This window comes from Lutra lutra, chromosome 3, assembly GCF_902655055.1.
Source record: "Lutra lutra chromosome 3, mLutLut1.2, whole genome shotgun sequence".
Classification (NCBI taxonomy): domain Eukaryota; kingdom Metazoa; phylum Chordata; class Mammalia; order Carnivora; family Mustelidae; genus Lutra; species Lutra lutra.
In genome coordinates, this window is record NC_062280.1 from 37,110,289 (window position 1) to 37,124,646 (window position 14,358).

At 38.3% G+C, this 14,358-nt stretch overlaps 1 protein-coding gene across 4 annotated transcripts in view; it reads right to left on the minus strand.

Annotated features, from left to right (window-relative positions):
* SPHKAP (SPHK1 interactor, AKAP domain containing) overlaps window positions 1-14,358 on the minus strand; it is a 178,088-nt gene that overhangs the window by 46,747 nt on the left and 116,983 nt on the right. The gene's annotated exons all lie outside the window — the stretch shown is intronic.

Below are 14,358 nucleotides of genomic sequence, written 5' to 3' on the forward strand. Positions count from 1 at the left end.
CAGCTGGCCTGGCACAAAAACAGTTACTGTACCTTGGGGTTTCTGTGCAAACCCCTAACACCCTAGGAACAATTCACCCGATCCCATCTTCCATTCATGGTCTAACAAAACCATCTTTATGTATTCAACTCAATGCAAGTCACACCAAGTCTTCACATTTAACAAGGGGTTATCGAATCTCATGAAATGGAGAAAAGACCTGCAAAATTCTAAACTTCTGTTTTTAACCGCAATGGACAATTGTCTTCATTTATCTTTTTTTCTCCTTCCCCCACTTTCTCCTCTCATTTTTAATCCAGTACATGATAAGAAGCTTTCTCTTTATTTCATAGTTTTCATTCATTGAGTTAAACCTGTTGTATAGTTTGCCTCTTTTTAGCCATCCTAAATAAATGTCTGAATAAGTTAGACTGTGAAACCAGTAGCAACAATCTTAAAATATAACTCAGAACAACAAGAAGAGAATTGTTGCAGTTTAAATCTCACAGAGCATAGAAAAAAATCTGCTAAGGACATTTGCATGGAAATGGGTAGAAGAAAACTTAAAACATAAAGAGGTGAGACATATTCTTTTTCTTTTCCCTTAAATAAATAAATTAATTTAATTGGAATCTTATTTATTTATTTATTTATTGAGTGGGGTTGGCACACGATGTTACATCAGTTTCAGGTGCACATAGTGATTTAAGTTTTTTACTCTCAACAATTTAATTTGCCCATATAAAACTGATAGCATTAATTATCTGAATATTTAGTCAGATGTTTGGACTTACGTAGATGCTTGGAAGCATACGGGGCCTTCTGATTTCAGTTGTTTGGGTTATGGTTTCTCAGAATCTATCCTTTCTCTTTTTTACATAATTGAAAAAAACATAATTGAAAGATTTGGGGTAAGTCTTTAAGAACTACAATAGTTGTACAGTGCTATAGTGTAAAGCTCACTACCGTTTTATAGGTTTTCTGAATTTCTGAACTCACAATATCCTTGTAGCATCTCTAGGGTACAATATCTGCTTGTTAAGAATAACCTGATGGGCATTTGGGGGAAGAAGGGGCACAAACTACCATCCACACTCTTAACTCAGAGGTTCTCCTCCATTGGGTTAACAGGATGACTAAATTGGAACCAGGCATGAGCTCCTTCAGGGACAGCACAAAGAGAGGCACGGATAGGAGATGGTGCTTGGAAGGAGTTCATGGTTTAGAGCAGTTTGTGAATATTCATATAATAACTGGAACTTTGCCCTTGGAAAACTGGTTCAATATCTGTTCGTACTCAGGGCCTTTGAATAACATGCAGTTGGGACTGCTTTTACTGAAGTGATTCGACAGTTTTCCATTCATCTTAAAGAAAGGTGTATTACCTTGACCTGGCACTGCAAGACTCTTATCTTCTATCACAGTGGGAGAAGATAACACAGAGACCAAGGAAAGGCATCTATAGTAACTACTTCTCTGCCCTCTGATACTATCTTTTGTTCTCTGAAGGTGAACTTCCTCTTTTTTTATTCTGGGTTGCGATGTGAAATTCTGCCTATGTTTGGATGAAACCCTCCACACTTGCTAGCTGGGCCAAGACTAGAACAAAGTCAGACATAAACCAATAACTTACTTATACTTGACACATGTATCTTTCCATACCTTGGTGATAGAGGATGATCCAGGTTTTAAGGGCCTGATGGACATACATTTGGGAAGAACTTTTTTTTCCTTTCCAAATTACTCTTTATTATAAAATTTCCATTGAAAATTTTGCCTCCACTTTCTGTATGTCCAACATATTTTCCACTTTATTCTTTCTTGAGATTCATTCATTCATTCGTTTTATTGTATTATGTTAGTCACCATACAGTAGTACATCATCAGTTTTTGATGTAGTGTTCCAAGATTCATTGTTTGTGAATAACTCTCAGTGCTCCATGCAATACCTGACCCCCTTAATACTCATCACTGGGTTAACCCATCTCCTTACCCCCCCCACCAAAAGCCTCTGTTTGTTTCTCAAAGTCCACAGTCTCTCATGGTTCACCTCCCCCTTCAATTCCCCCCCTTTCATTTTACCCTTCCTCTCCTAATGTCTTCCATGCTATACCTTATGTTCCGCAAATAAGTGAAACCATAAGATAACTGACTTTCACTTCTTGACTTATTTCACTTAGCATAATCTCTTCCAGTCCCATCCTGTTGGAAGAACGTTTTTAAGAAAAGGAGCAACAGGGGCACCTGGGTGGCTCAGTGGGTTAAGCCTCTGCCTTTGGCTCAGGTCGTGATCTCAGGGTCCTAGGATCGAGCCCTGCATTGGGTTCTCCGGTCGGTGGGGAGCCTGCTTCCCCCCTCCCTCTCTCTCTGTCTGCCTCTCTGCCTACTTGTGATCTCTCTCTGTCCAATAAATAAATAAAATATTTTTAAAAAAAGAAAAAAGAAAAGGAACAGCAAGGGGTACCTGGATGGCTTGGTCAGTTAAACCTCCAACTCTTGATTTTGGCTCAGGTCTTGATCTTATGGGTTGTGAGATCAAGTCCCAAGTCGGGGTCCACGCTCAGGAGGAATCTGCTTGAATAATCTCTCCCTCTGCTCCTTCCCCCATTCTTTGTTCATTGATTTTTTTTCAGCTTCACAAACTTTTACTGATAATTTCTTATACATATTCCAAGTTGTTGTCAAATTAAGTGGGAAACCACTCTAAAATTTCTTTCATGTGTGAGTTGTTCTAGGTGTACTCACTATTTATAATACTATTACAAGTTTGTGTTCTACAAACATGAGAATTTGAATAAATTCTCTTTTGTTTGATTCCCATTAAAAAAGGGAAAAAATGCATGGTGCAATTATGATTTTCAATGCTTTCAAATAAATTTCCTCCAGGTGAGAACTTCTCTGTTGACCAGGCATCAGTGAGACCTAGTCTTGTATTATAAGTTCATACGTCTGATGACTGAAAGAATTCTCCACAGACTAGCTGCCAGCATATAAATCTTGTTTTCTCTCCACTATCTACATATTTCTAATGTTGGAAACAGTAGGACATACCTTATATTGTGAAACCATCTCTGACATGATACCTTCATGTCTCAATGTCTGACTGAGTTCCACTGTCAATGGTAAAAATATTCCTGAGAGCCATTACTACATGTGCATGGCTAGCAATTGCTTAACTATACACTAAATCTATCAAGCCACATAAATTTATCTCATGTGAGTACACCCCCACTCAATTTGCCTTATGTCTGACCCCACACATTTGTGGTCACTCCAATGATTCTTAACATAACAAGACGTAGTGGGAGTCTGATTGGAAGGAGATAATTTTAATTACCATGTCTTCCTTTTGAAAATTTCACAAAAACATGGAACCATGTGAGGTCCTGCGGAGCCCTGAGTTTTCAGCTTTGATGGTTTTATAGTAAATCCACATCATGCTAAAGTGGTCCATGTAATGGTGTTGATCTCTTCGTATGTTCACTTTCTGTGACCTTGGGATCTTTACTGACATTTAGGCATCCACTAACACTGAACTCCAAATGGAGAATGTGACAAGTTTGTGTCCAGAAGAGCTGAGGAATGGTAGGGTGTGGGGTAGGAGATTTGTGCAAGTTGAGGAGAGGGCATAGAGCTCTGTGTTTCCAACGGGTATGGTTTTGACGCTGGGTTCTGAGAAGACAAGCAATACGAGGTACTGTTCTTACTTTCAGGGAGTTATGGCCTGGAGTTAGAACACATTTCTCAAATCTATGAAGCACATTATTAAGTATTACAGAAGTGACAGGCCTACGTGCTGGAGATGAAGGTGGGAGAAGGGGGTCAATCACAAATAGCATTGAAGGGAAGGCTGGATTCAAGGTGAGCGGGCAGGACACATTTAAAATGGTCCAAGCAATAAACAGATGACTTCCTCCTGATCAGCCCCTGATGAGTGACAGTAAGAGGCTCTGGGTTAAGCACAAGGTAAAGAGGAGGAGGACACAGAGGCCGTGAAGTCCAAAGCAAGAGTCACATCCTAGAGAAATTCCAGAAGTGAGGCCAAAGTTTGTGAGCAATATGCCTTTCTTTCTATATTGTGAAGATTCTGGGCATAATTCAAAGAGTTGGAGTAAAGAAGAGTTGGAGTAAAGAAGACATCATCATTTTATGCTATGCTCCCTGTGCCATGAAAGTTGAGAAAGACCTGAAGGTTAGAATTTCCCTCCCAACAAGTGAGGCTGCTCCCTGTGTTATTGTAGCCAGTTGTAAGGAAACTTTCGCTAACAGAAGTTGAAGATAATCCTCTGCAGGCTTAGGGTGAGTGTTCTATGTGACTACAATATTAAAGTCTGGGAGATTTTGCATTATGGTTCTATGTGTGTCAAAACAGGTCCTTCAGGGTCTGGAGAGAACTTCTCGAGTGGGGAGGCTGACGCTATATGTCAGAGATACCAGCCAGTTAGGAATAAGATGTAACTTCTCTGTGTTGACTCTGATGCTATTGGGTTATGTGTAAAATGCCTGAAGGGGCAAATCCAAATATAACAAATGATCCAGGGAAATTTTTTTAAGTATCTGCATTTATTTAATAATCTCTTAAACATAGTTTATTTCCCTTCAGCCTTCACTAGATTGTTTATTCATGAAGGCAGGCCCTGATAGCTTAGTGTTTAGCAAAGCCTGGTACTTGGCAGGTGCTCAATAAATGTTGATAAATGCATATGCATGCATGGAGTGGAAGCACTGTCTCAGTTATTAGGGACATCACCCCTGTAATAATTATTTTCCTTATTTATGTTGTCAGTTCCGATGCTGTCAATAAAAGGTTTCTTCCAATAAGGATATAAGGGAGTAGATAGAGAAGTTATAGAATTAACGGAGCTAATGTTAATCCATCAGTTGGTACTGTTTAAAGTGCTTAGATTGGCTTTTTAGTTCCGTGGATAAGGATTTGCTAAAAAACAGATAAAAGCAAAAGTTGAGAACCATAATTGGTGATAAATACACGTAAAAAGGTATAAACACTTTTCTTGCAATGGAGGTTCCTTTCTCTTCACATAAACTACATTTCATGTTGTGTCCGCACATGTCCTTGTTTAGACCATCTGCAGACATACACAGCCGAGGTAGATGGAAACACATATCATCGCTGTGAGAACACAGACACCTCTTTTCTTGCCTACTTAACAAAGCCAATTTTGTGGCTGTATGTACCTTTCAAATATAAATGCCTCTCTTTTGTCATTATTACAGTTTTAAAATAAAATGTTGGAGGAACAAGTGTCACTGAGAAAATGATGCCACTTTATGATTTTTGCTTTCAAGCAATCTAATACAATAGTCTTCAAAAGTTACTTGTACATCCTAACCATTTTAATGTCCATGTGCGATATGCTGTTTTCTCTGCTTACCATTATGGATTATTTAGCCAAATAATACCAATTATTTATTTCACTATCCGTTTCATAAATAGAGAACCATGTGGGCATGTTTAAAAGTAATATTTCACTATGAAATTTCAGTAAATAATGATTTAAGATACATTCTGATGCAGGCGTGCCTGGGTGACAAGGTTGGCTCGGCATCTGACTCTTGATTTCAGCTCAGGTCATGATCTCAGGGTCCTGAGGTCAAGCCTGCCTCAGTCTCCCTGCTCAGCATGGAGTCTGCTTGAGATTCTCTCCTTCTCCTTCTGCCCCTTCCCCCAAGAGCTGACTCTTTCTTTGTCTCAAACAAATAAATCTTTAAAAGGGGATATATTTTGGTGCAAGCCACTATGAGGAAAAGGTTAACATTAAAATGGAGTAAGAAAAATAAGTAAGAAAAAGTAAGTAAAATAGTAATAAGTAAAAAATAAGTAATAAATAAATAAATAAATAATTAAGTAAAATAAGAAAAATAAGTAATTTAAAGTGGGTTGTAATTTGTAGCATCTTTTGTGAGTTTTGGATATTATGTATTTATTGTAGAAGTCAGACAAAAGCCATTTTAAGTCAGACAAAAAAGTGTCTGACAGAAGAAATACTCTATGTCATGTACAAAATGCAGGGCTGACATTTTGAATTGAAACCACAAAGAACCGATGATGATTGCCAAGGGCAAACTCCCAAAATGCTGGGCAGTTTTATTTTTTCATGGACTCTTCAGATAATTAATGAGATAGTCGAGAAATGCTGTTGCATTATGGGTCAAGGAGGGGCACATCTCGGTGCCAGAGGTTGTATGTCAGCAGGCTGTTAGCCCAGAGTGTGGGGCCTCTGACTTTTGCTGTGTACTTTCTCATCTCTCCTGAAATCAGCTAACACCCATGAAGACAATCATCCTATATGGAGATCCTGTTTAGGAAATGAAATAAATCAAGAAGAGAGAGTGAATTATATGGTTTCACTTACTTGTGGAGCATAAGGAAAAATATGGAGGGCATTAAGAGAAGGAAAGAAGAATGAATTGGGGAAAATCGGAGAGGAAGATGAACCATGAGAGACTGTGGACTCTGAGGAACAAAATGAGGGTTTTGGACAGGAGAGGGGTGAGGGGTTAGGTGAGCCTGGTGGTAGATACTAAGGAGAACACGTATTACATGGAGCACTAGGTGTGGTGCATAAACAATGAATCTTGGAACACTGAAAAAATAAAACTAAGTAAATAGAAAGAAAGAGGAAAGAAAGAAAGAAAGAACAAAAGAAAGAAAGGAGAAACCGTTAACAAAAAGCATGATGTCAAATTGCCTTTCAAATTGGGGCATTTGAATGTTTACTATTACCAAATATATACTTAAGTTTTATCTTAGAAGAAAACCAATCCTTTCCTCCGGCAGCTTCTAACAATGCAGCCATCTGGCCATGCGGAGAGGATGGGATCTCTTCATTTGGTGGTATTAAAATGCTGATCCACAAATCTTCTGAAGAAAAAATTGCCTCTTTTTTTTACCCCAATCCACAGGCTCCTACTAGGTTCAGGACCCTGGGCCAAAATTATCTTTGAAAGGATATGACATTTTCCCTGATCAGTATTTTAGACTAATGACAACTAAAATGGCAGTTTATGCATCCCTGTTGCTATGCCATAGTGCTGTCAGGCATTTTTGGAACACAATTGACGTTTGGAAGGATAACTGTGTTTGTGTTCAGTTATTACTGCTTTAACGTGATGGCAGTAATCACACAAAATGAAATGCAAAGTTTTACCCACACTGGAGACTGTCAAATCTCTCTGCTTTTTAAACTGTCAATATTTTTAAAAATATCTTCAAATTGCTGTTTCGAGGGTAGCTGTTCGAGCAGTTTGTGATAAGAGATTCTGTAAAAGGTATCAAAATTTCTAAACAATGCCAGATATTTTTACTTGCCATACATCTAGCCAATTTTATCACTAACCTAAAAAAATAAAGGAGAAGTATGCTACTGAGGGAAATTATTTTCCCCTATTTTTGTTGTTTCTAAAGACTTTTCTTTTGGAACAAAAGAGTGTACTTATATATAAAATCTGAAATACATTTACCAGTTAAAGAACACACTATATTTATTTTAAACTGCCATTTTAAGATTTTTATTTATTTATTTGACAGAGAGAAATCACAAGTAGGCAGAGAGGCAGGCAGAGAGAGAGGAGGAAGCAGGTTCCCTGCCGAGCAGAGAGCCCGATGCGGGGCTCGAACCCAGGACCTGGGATCATGACCTGAGCCGAAGGCAGCGGCTTAACCCACTGAGCCACCCAGGCGCCCCTTAAACTGCCATTTTAAAGATGTGTTTTACTGAGATATAATTCACATGCCATGTGACTTACTCATTTAAAGTATACTTCAATGGTTTTTTTTTTTTTTAAAGATTTTATTTATTTATTTGACAGAGAGAGATCACAAGCAGGCAGAGAGGCAGGCAGAGAGAGGGGAGGAAGCAGGCTCCCTGCTGAGCAGAGAGCCCGATGCGGGGCTCGATCCCAGGACCCTGAGATCATGACCTGAGCCGAAGGCAGTGGCTTAACCCACTGAGCCACCCAGGCGCCCCACTTCAATGGTTTTTAATACATGCACAGGATTGTGCAACCACTGCCACAATCAATGTTAGAATATTTCTTCATCCACAAAAGAAAATGTATTTATAAGCAGTCAGTCTTCCATTTCTCTCCAAAAACCCTCTCCCTAGCCCTAGGCACTCATTCATCTTTCTGTCTCTACACTTTGGCCTATTTTGGACATTTCAGATAATCAGAGTCGCTCAATATGTGTTTTTTGGTGACTGATGTAATTTTTTACAACACTTTGATTTGATAATTCTGCACAGGACTCTATGCTCATCATGCTAAGTGCAGTCACCATCTGTCACCCTCCAACTTATTGCAATATTATTGATCATATCCCCTATGTTGTAATTTTCACCTCTGTGACTTCCTTTGTATCTAGAAGTTTGTACATTTTAATCCCCTTCACCTATTTCACCCATCCCCCCACTCATCTTCTCACTGGCCCTTGTGTGAGTGTGCACACACAAGTGCACACACACACACAAAATCTTTTTGACTATAATTTTGTCATCTTTCGTCTCCTTAGTGGTGAGAGTTTTCTCCTGTCATCTTCTCCCATTGAAAAGGATAGTATTATGGAAAAATGATGCCCAAGGATGGTGGGGGCAGAGATGAGTCAAATTTCCCTTGGAAAACAATTTATCTGGGAGTTTTACCTTGTTTTTTATCTTAAATTGAAGGGAAAAGGAATACATATGATAGACTTGGTTCCACTTTGCTTACTTTTTCTCTCACTGAAGTTATTTAGATTTCTAATACATAAAGAGCTGAGATATGTTTCTGAACTCTCAGGAGTCATGCTCTGGGATAGTGCAGACAAAGAAAAGTCAAATGTGGTTCAAATATCAAGCAGCTAAATTATTTCAGATGTCATGGATGATGGCGAGGGGCCTTTTATTCATCAGCTGACCTTTGTTTCTTTTTGAATCAAGATGACTTTTCAACCCTTCATTTTGACTACAGCAAGTAAGCCAAATTTTGGGAAGCCACAGCAATCCACTAACAAGTATAATAGGGAAAATCTTTTTCTGGAGCATGTACTGAGCAGGGAGAAGTAGGCAGAGGATTCATGTCTTCCAATAGATGAGCTGGACCTCAGGAAGTGATATCGAGATGATTTGTTTGCTGATCCTAAATCACTCATGACTAGAACATGAAATGCTTTCCCATTATGAAGTCAAAAATGATAATCCTATACATATCATCCTTCAAAACTCATTGTATTCACACTCTTTTTTTTTTTTTTTTAAGTAAGCTTTTACCACTCTCTTGGATTGTTTCAATTCAAACCTTTAACTCTGCTTAATCTGGGTAAGTATGCTCAAATGAAAGCATGACAGAGAAAACGGGGCTATTCCTGAACCATAAAACCTGTGAATAACCCAGACCCCCAAAGAATGAATGATGAGGATAAAAGAACTAACAGCAAAGAAGTGGAGAAGCAAGAAAGCTATGTGATCAAAACTACCTAGTTTTCGAATATTCTAAAATAATCCCATTTTTCCATGGACAGAACACATCATTGTTCAGAACTTAAAGTTCTGTAAGTTTCACCCTAGAACAATGGAGTAAATTCTAGACACAATAAATGACTTATCCATATGGACTCTTTAAACTCTTCAGCTGGCTCTTGGGAGAATGTGCTCCCCTTACATGCCTGGAACATTCTCTCATCTTTGAGGTATGATAGTGCGCAAGAGGCAGGAGGCTGTGCTTTGCCTATAGTCAAGCTGAGCTTCAAAGCCTGGATCTGTGCTTACTAGATCCTAGTCTAAGAGGGTATCATAAAATACTGTGCAGAATTTCTATGAAGACTAAGTGAAATACAAAGTAAAGAACATCAGGGAAAGTTGGATGCCATTTTATTGATTTCTGGGTTATTGTCTAAAGAGTGAATTATTTGAAGTTATTACTCTTTGTTCACACAAAAATGGCAATTTCATAAGGCCCAGTCTAAATAATTTGACATGGAATATATATAAAGTGCAGCTATTTCTGAGAATGTAAAGCAATTAAAATTTGGTCCTTTCATGTAACTACCCCCACATCTACCCAGATCTTACTTACTTGGTATAAATCTTCGTTCCCATTTAATTATGTAAACATTATTTATTGATTAAAAACATTAAGTTATGTTTTCTAAATTTTATTGTTTATGTTTGGGATATATATAAGTATAGAGCGACACCTTGCTTTTTAAGGCTATCAAATATTTAATTAAGAAATACCTTCCCAGGCACCTGGGTGCCTCAGTGGGTTAAAGCCTCTGCTTTCAGCTCAGGTCATGATCCCAGGGTCCTGGGATTAAGTCCCACATCGGGCTTTCTGTTCAGCAGGGAGCCTGCTTCCCCCTCTCTCTCTGCCTGCCTCTCTGCCTACTTGTGATCTCTGTCAAATAAATAAATAAAATCTTAAAAAAAAAAAAAAAGAAATACCTTCCCTCTTGTTCCCAGAAGTAGTTATGATGTATTTCATCTAAATGTACACCATGGGTATGAGTGTTGCCTGGTATCACACCCATAAAACCAGTGGATGATTCCAATAGACATGAAAGAGGCAGGCAAGTGCATATATAGAAGCAAAAAGTAATTTAAAGCAGAACTGTAGGCAAGTTAAAAACATCAATCACTGTCTAATCATTATCATATAAATTACTAAATATGAATAATGCTATTTGTGAGAACTTACAGACCTAGACAGAGCAGAGACTCTCATTAGAAAAAAAGATCTTGAATCAGAATGAGTAAATACTTTTATGTGTACAAATCAACCACTAGGATCCAATGCATGATTTCAATTTCTTAATACAGTATATAAAAGGATATATGGATTAGTTTTACTTTAACATTTAAAAATATCAGCTAGGAATGCACTTTCTAAGCAGTGTGGAAAAGCTTATCAGTTAAATTGGCAAAAATCCTCCTCCACATATGATGAAGCAACTCATCTTTGACTACGGCAATAAGAGCTCCCCCCTCCAAAAAAAAGAACCAAATGCTACTATAGATTTGATAAATTGACTGTAAACATTGCACGGTTTTAAATTTTGTAGAAATTGTTTTTAAAGATTTTATTTATTTATTTGACACAGAGAGAGAGATTGCACAAGCAAGTGAACTGGCAGGCAGAGGGAGAGGGAGAAACAGACTCTCTGCTGAGCAGGGAGCTTGATGGGTGACTCAATCTCAGGATCCTGGGATCAAGGGATCATGACCTGAGCCAAAAGCATACACTACAACTGAATGAGCCACCCAGGTGCCTCAAAATTTTTTAGAAATTTTTGTGTATGGTACAAGAAAGTGGTCAAGTTTCATACTTCTGCATATTGCTGTTCAGTTTTCCCAACATCGTTTTTGAAGAGAGTATCTTTTTTTTCCACTGGATATTCTTTCCTGTTTTGTCAAATATTAGTTGATCATATAGTTGTGGGTCCATATGGGTGTTTTCTATTCTATTCTGTTGATTTATGTGTCTGTTTTTATGCCATTATCATACCGTCTTGATGACTACAACTTTGTAAAAGAGCTTCAAGTCTGGAATTGTGAAACCTCCATCCTTGCTTTTCTTTTTCAGGATTGCTTTGGCTATTTGGGGTCTTTTGTGGTTCCAAACAAATTTTAAGATTGCTTGGGTTCTGGTTCTGTGAGAAGTGCTGGTGGTATTTTGATAGGGATTGAATTAAATGTGTAGATTGTTTTGGGTAGTATAGACATTTTAACAATGCTTGTTCTTCCAGTCCATCAACATGGTATGTTTTTCCATTTTTTTGTGTTCTCTTCAGTTTCTTTCATAAGTGTTTTATAGTTTCCAGAGTAAAGATCTTTTACTTCTTTGGTTAGGTTTATTCCTAGGTATCTTACTGGTTTTGGTGCAATTATAAATGGGATTGATTTCTTGATTTCTTTTTCTGGTGCTTCATTATTGGTGTATAGAAATGCAACAGATCTCTGTTTGTTGATTTTATATCCTATGACTTTGCTGATTTCATATAATAGTTCTAGCAATTTTTTTGGTTGAGTCTTTGGGGTTTTCTATATAGAATATCATATCTGTAAAGAGTGAAAATTTGACTTATTTCTTGTCAATTTAGATGCCTTATATTTCTTTTTGTTGTCCTATTGCTGAGGTTAAGACTTCAGTGAGAGTGGACATCCCTGTCTTCTTCCTGACCATAGAGGTAAAGCTCTCAATTTTTCCCCAATGAGGATGATATTAGCTGTGGATCTTTCATATATGGCCTTTATGATGTTGAGATACATCTCATCTATTCCTACTTGTTGAGAATTTTTTTTTTTAAATCAAGAATGGATGCTGTATGGGCACCTGGATGATCAGTTGGTTGAGCACCCGATTCTGTTTCAGTGCTCAGCAAGGAGGCTGTTTGAGCATTCTCTCTTCCTCCCCTTCTGCCCCTCCCTCTGCTCAAATGCAATTTCTCCCACTCTTTCAACTAAATAAATAATTTTGTTTTAAATTCTAAATATTTTATTTTTATTTTTTAACTTAACTTTATTTTTTCCATGTTCCAAGAGTCATTGTTTATGCACCACACCCAGTGCTCCATGCAATATGTGCTCTCCTTAGTACCTACCACCAGGCTCACCTAACCCCCCACTCCCCTCCCCTCCAAAACCCTCAGTTTATAGATGCTGTATTTCATCAAATGCTTTTTCTGCATCAGTTGAGAGGATTATATGGTTCTTATCCTTTCTTCTATTAATGTGGTGTATCATGTTGATTGATTTGTCAATATTGAACCACTCTTGCAGCCCAGGAAACATTCCACTTGATCATGGTGAGCAATTCTTTTAATGTACTGTTGGATTTGGTTTGCTAGTATCTTTTTTTTTTAAGAATTTTTTTTTAAGGTTTTATTTATTTATTTGACAGACAGAGATCACAAGTAGGCAGAGAGGCAGGCAGAGAGATGGAGAAACAGGTTTTCCATTGAGCAGAGAGCCCGATGTGGGACTCGATCCCAGGACCCTGGGATCATGACCTGAGCCGAAGGCAGAGGCTTTAACCCACTGAGCCACCCAGGTACCCAGTTTGCTAGTATCTTTTGAGAATTTTGCATCCATGTTCATCAGGGATATTGGTTTGTAATTTTCTTTTTTAGTGAGTCTTTGTCTGGTTTTGGAATCAAGGAAATGCTGGGAATGAGTCTGGGAGTTTTCCTTCCATTTCTATTTTTTGGAACAATTTGAGAAGAATAGGTATTAACTCTTCTTTAAATGTCTGGTAGAATTCTCCTGGGAAGCCAGCTGGTTCTTTTTTGGGGAGATTTTTAAAAAAGATTTTATTGATTTATTTGACAAATGGAGAGAAAGACCAAAGCAGGGGGAGCAGCAGGCAGAGGGAGAAGAGGAAGCAGGCTCCCCACTGAGCAGGGAGCCTGATAATGAGAAGCTTGATCTCAGAAGCTTGGGATCATGGCCTGAGCCAAAGGTAGCCACTTAACTGACTAAGCCACCCAGGAGCCCCTGTTGGGAGAGTTTTATTACTGATTCAATTTATTTGCTGATTATGGGTCTGCTAAATTTTCTATTTCTTCCTGTTTTGGTTATTTGTATGTTTCTAGGAATTTATCATTTTCTTCCAGAGTGCCCAGTTTGCTGGCATAGAATTTTTCATAAAAATAAATTAAAAATGGATGAGAAACCTAAGTATGAGACAGAAAACCATCAAAGTCCTAGAGCTAAACACAGGCAGTAACCTCCTTGACATTGGCCATAGCAACTCTTACTTGATCCATCTCCAGAGGCAAGGGAAACAAAAGCAAAAATGAATCCATTGGGACCTCATCAAGAAGAAAAACTTCTGCACAAGGAAGGAAACCATCAACAAAACTAAAAGGTAACCTACAAAATCAGAGAAGATATTTACAAATGACATATCTGATAAAAAGTTAGTATCCAAAATGTAGAACCTATCAAGGGCACCTGCGCAGCACAGTTGGTTAAGCATCCAGCTCTTGGTTTTGGCTCAGATCATGGTCTTAGGGTTGTGAGACTGAGCCCCATGTTTAGTTCTGTGCTCTGTATGGTACCTACTTGAGATTCTCTATCCCTCTCCCTACCCCTCCTGCTGGTGCTCTTGGTGCTCAACCATTCATAATCAGGGAACTACAAGTTAAAACCATGATGAGATACCACCTCACACCTGTCAGAATGGCTAAAATGAAAGACACAGGAAATAACAGATGTTCAAGGGTGCAGAGAAAGGGGAATGCTTTTGCACTGTTGGTGAGAATGCAAATGTGTACAACCACTCTGGGAAACAGTATGGAGGTTCCTCAAAAGGTTAAAAATAGAACCATCCTATGACCCAGAAACTGCACTACTGAGTATATACCCAAAGGATACAAAAATACAG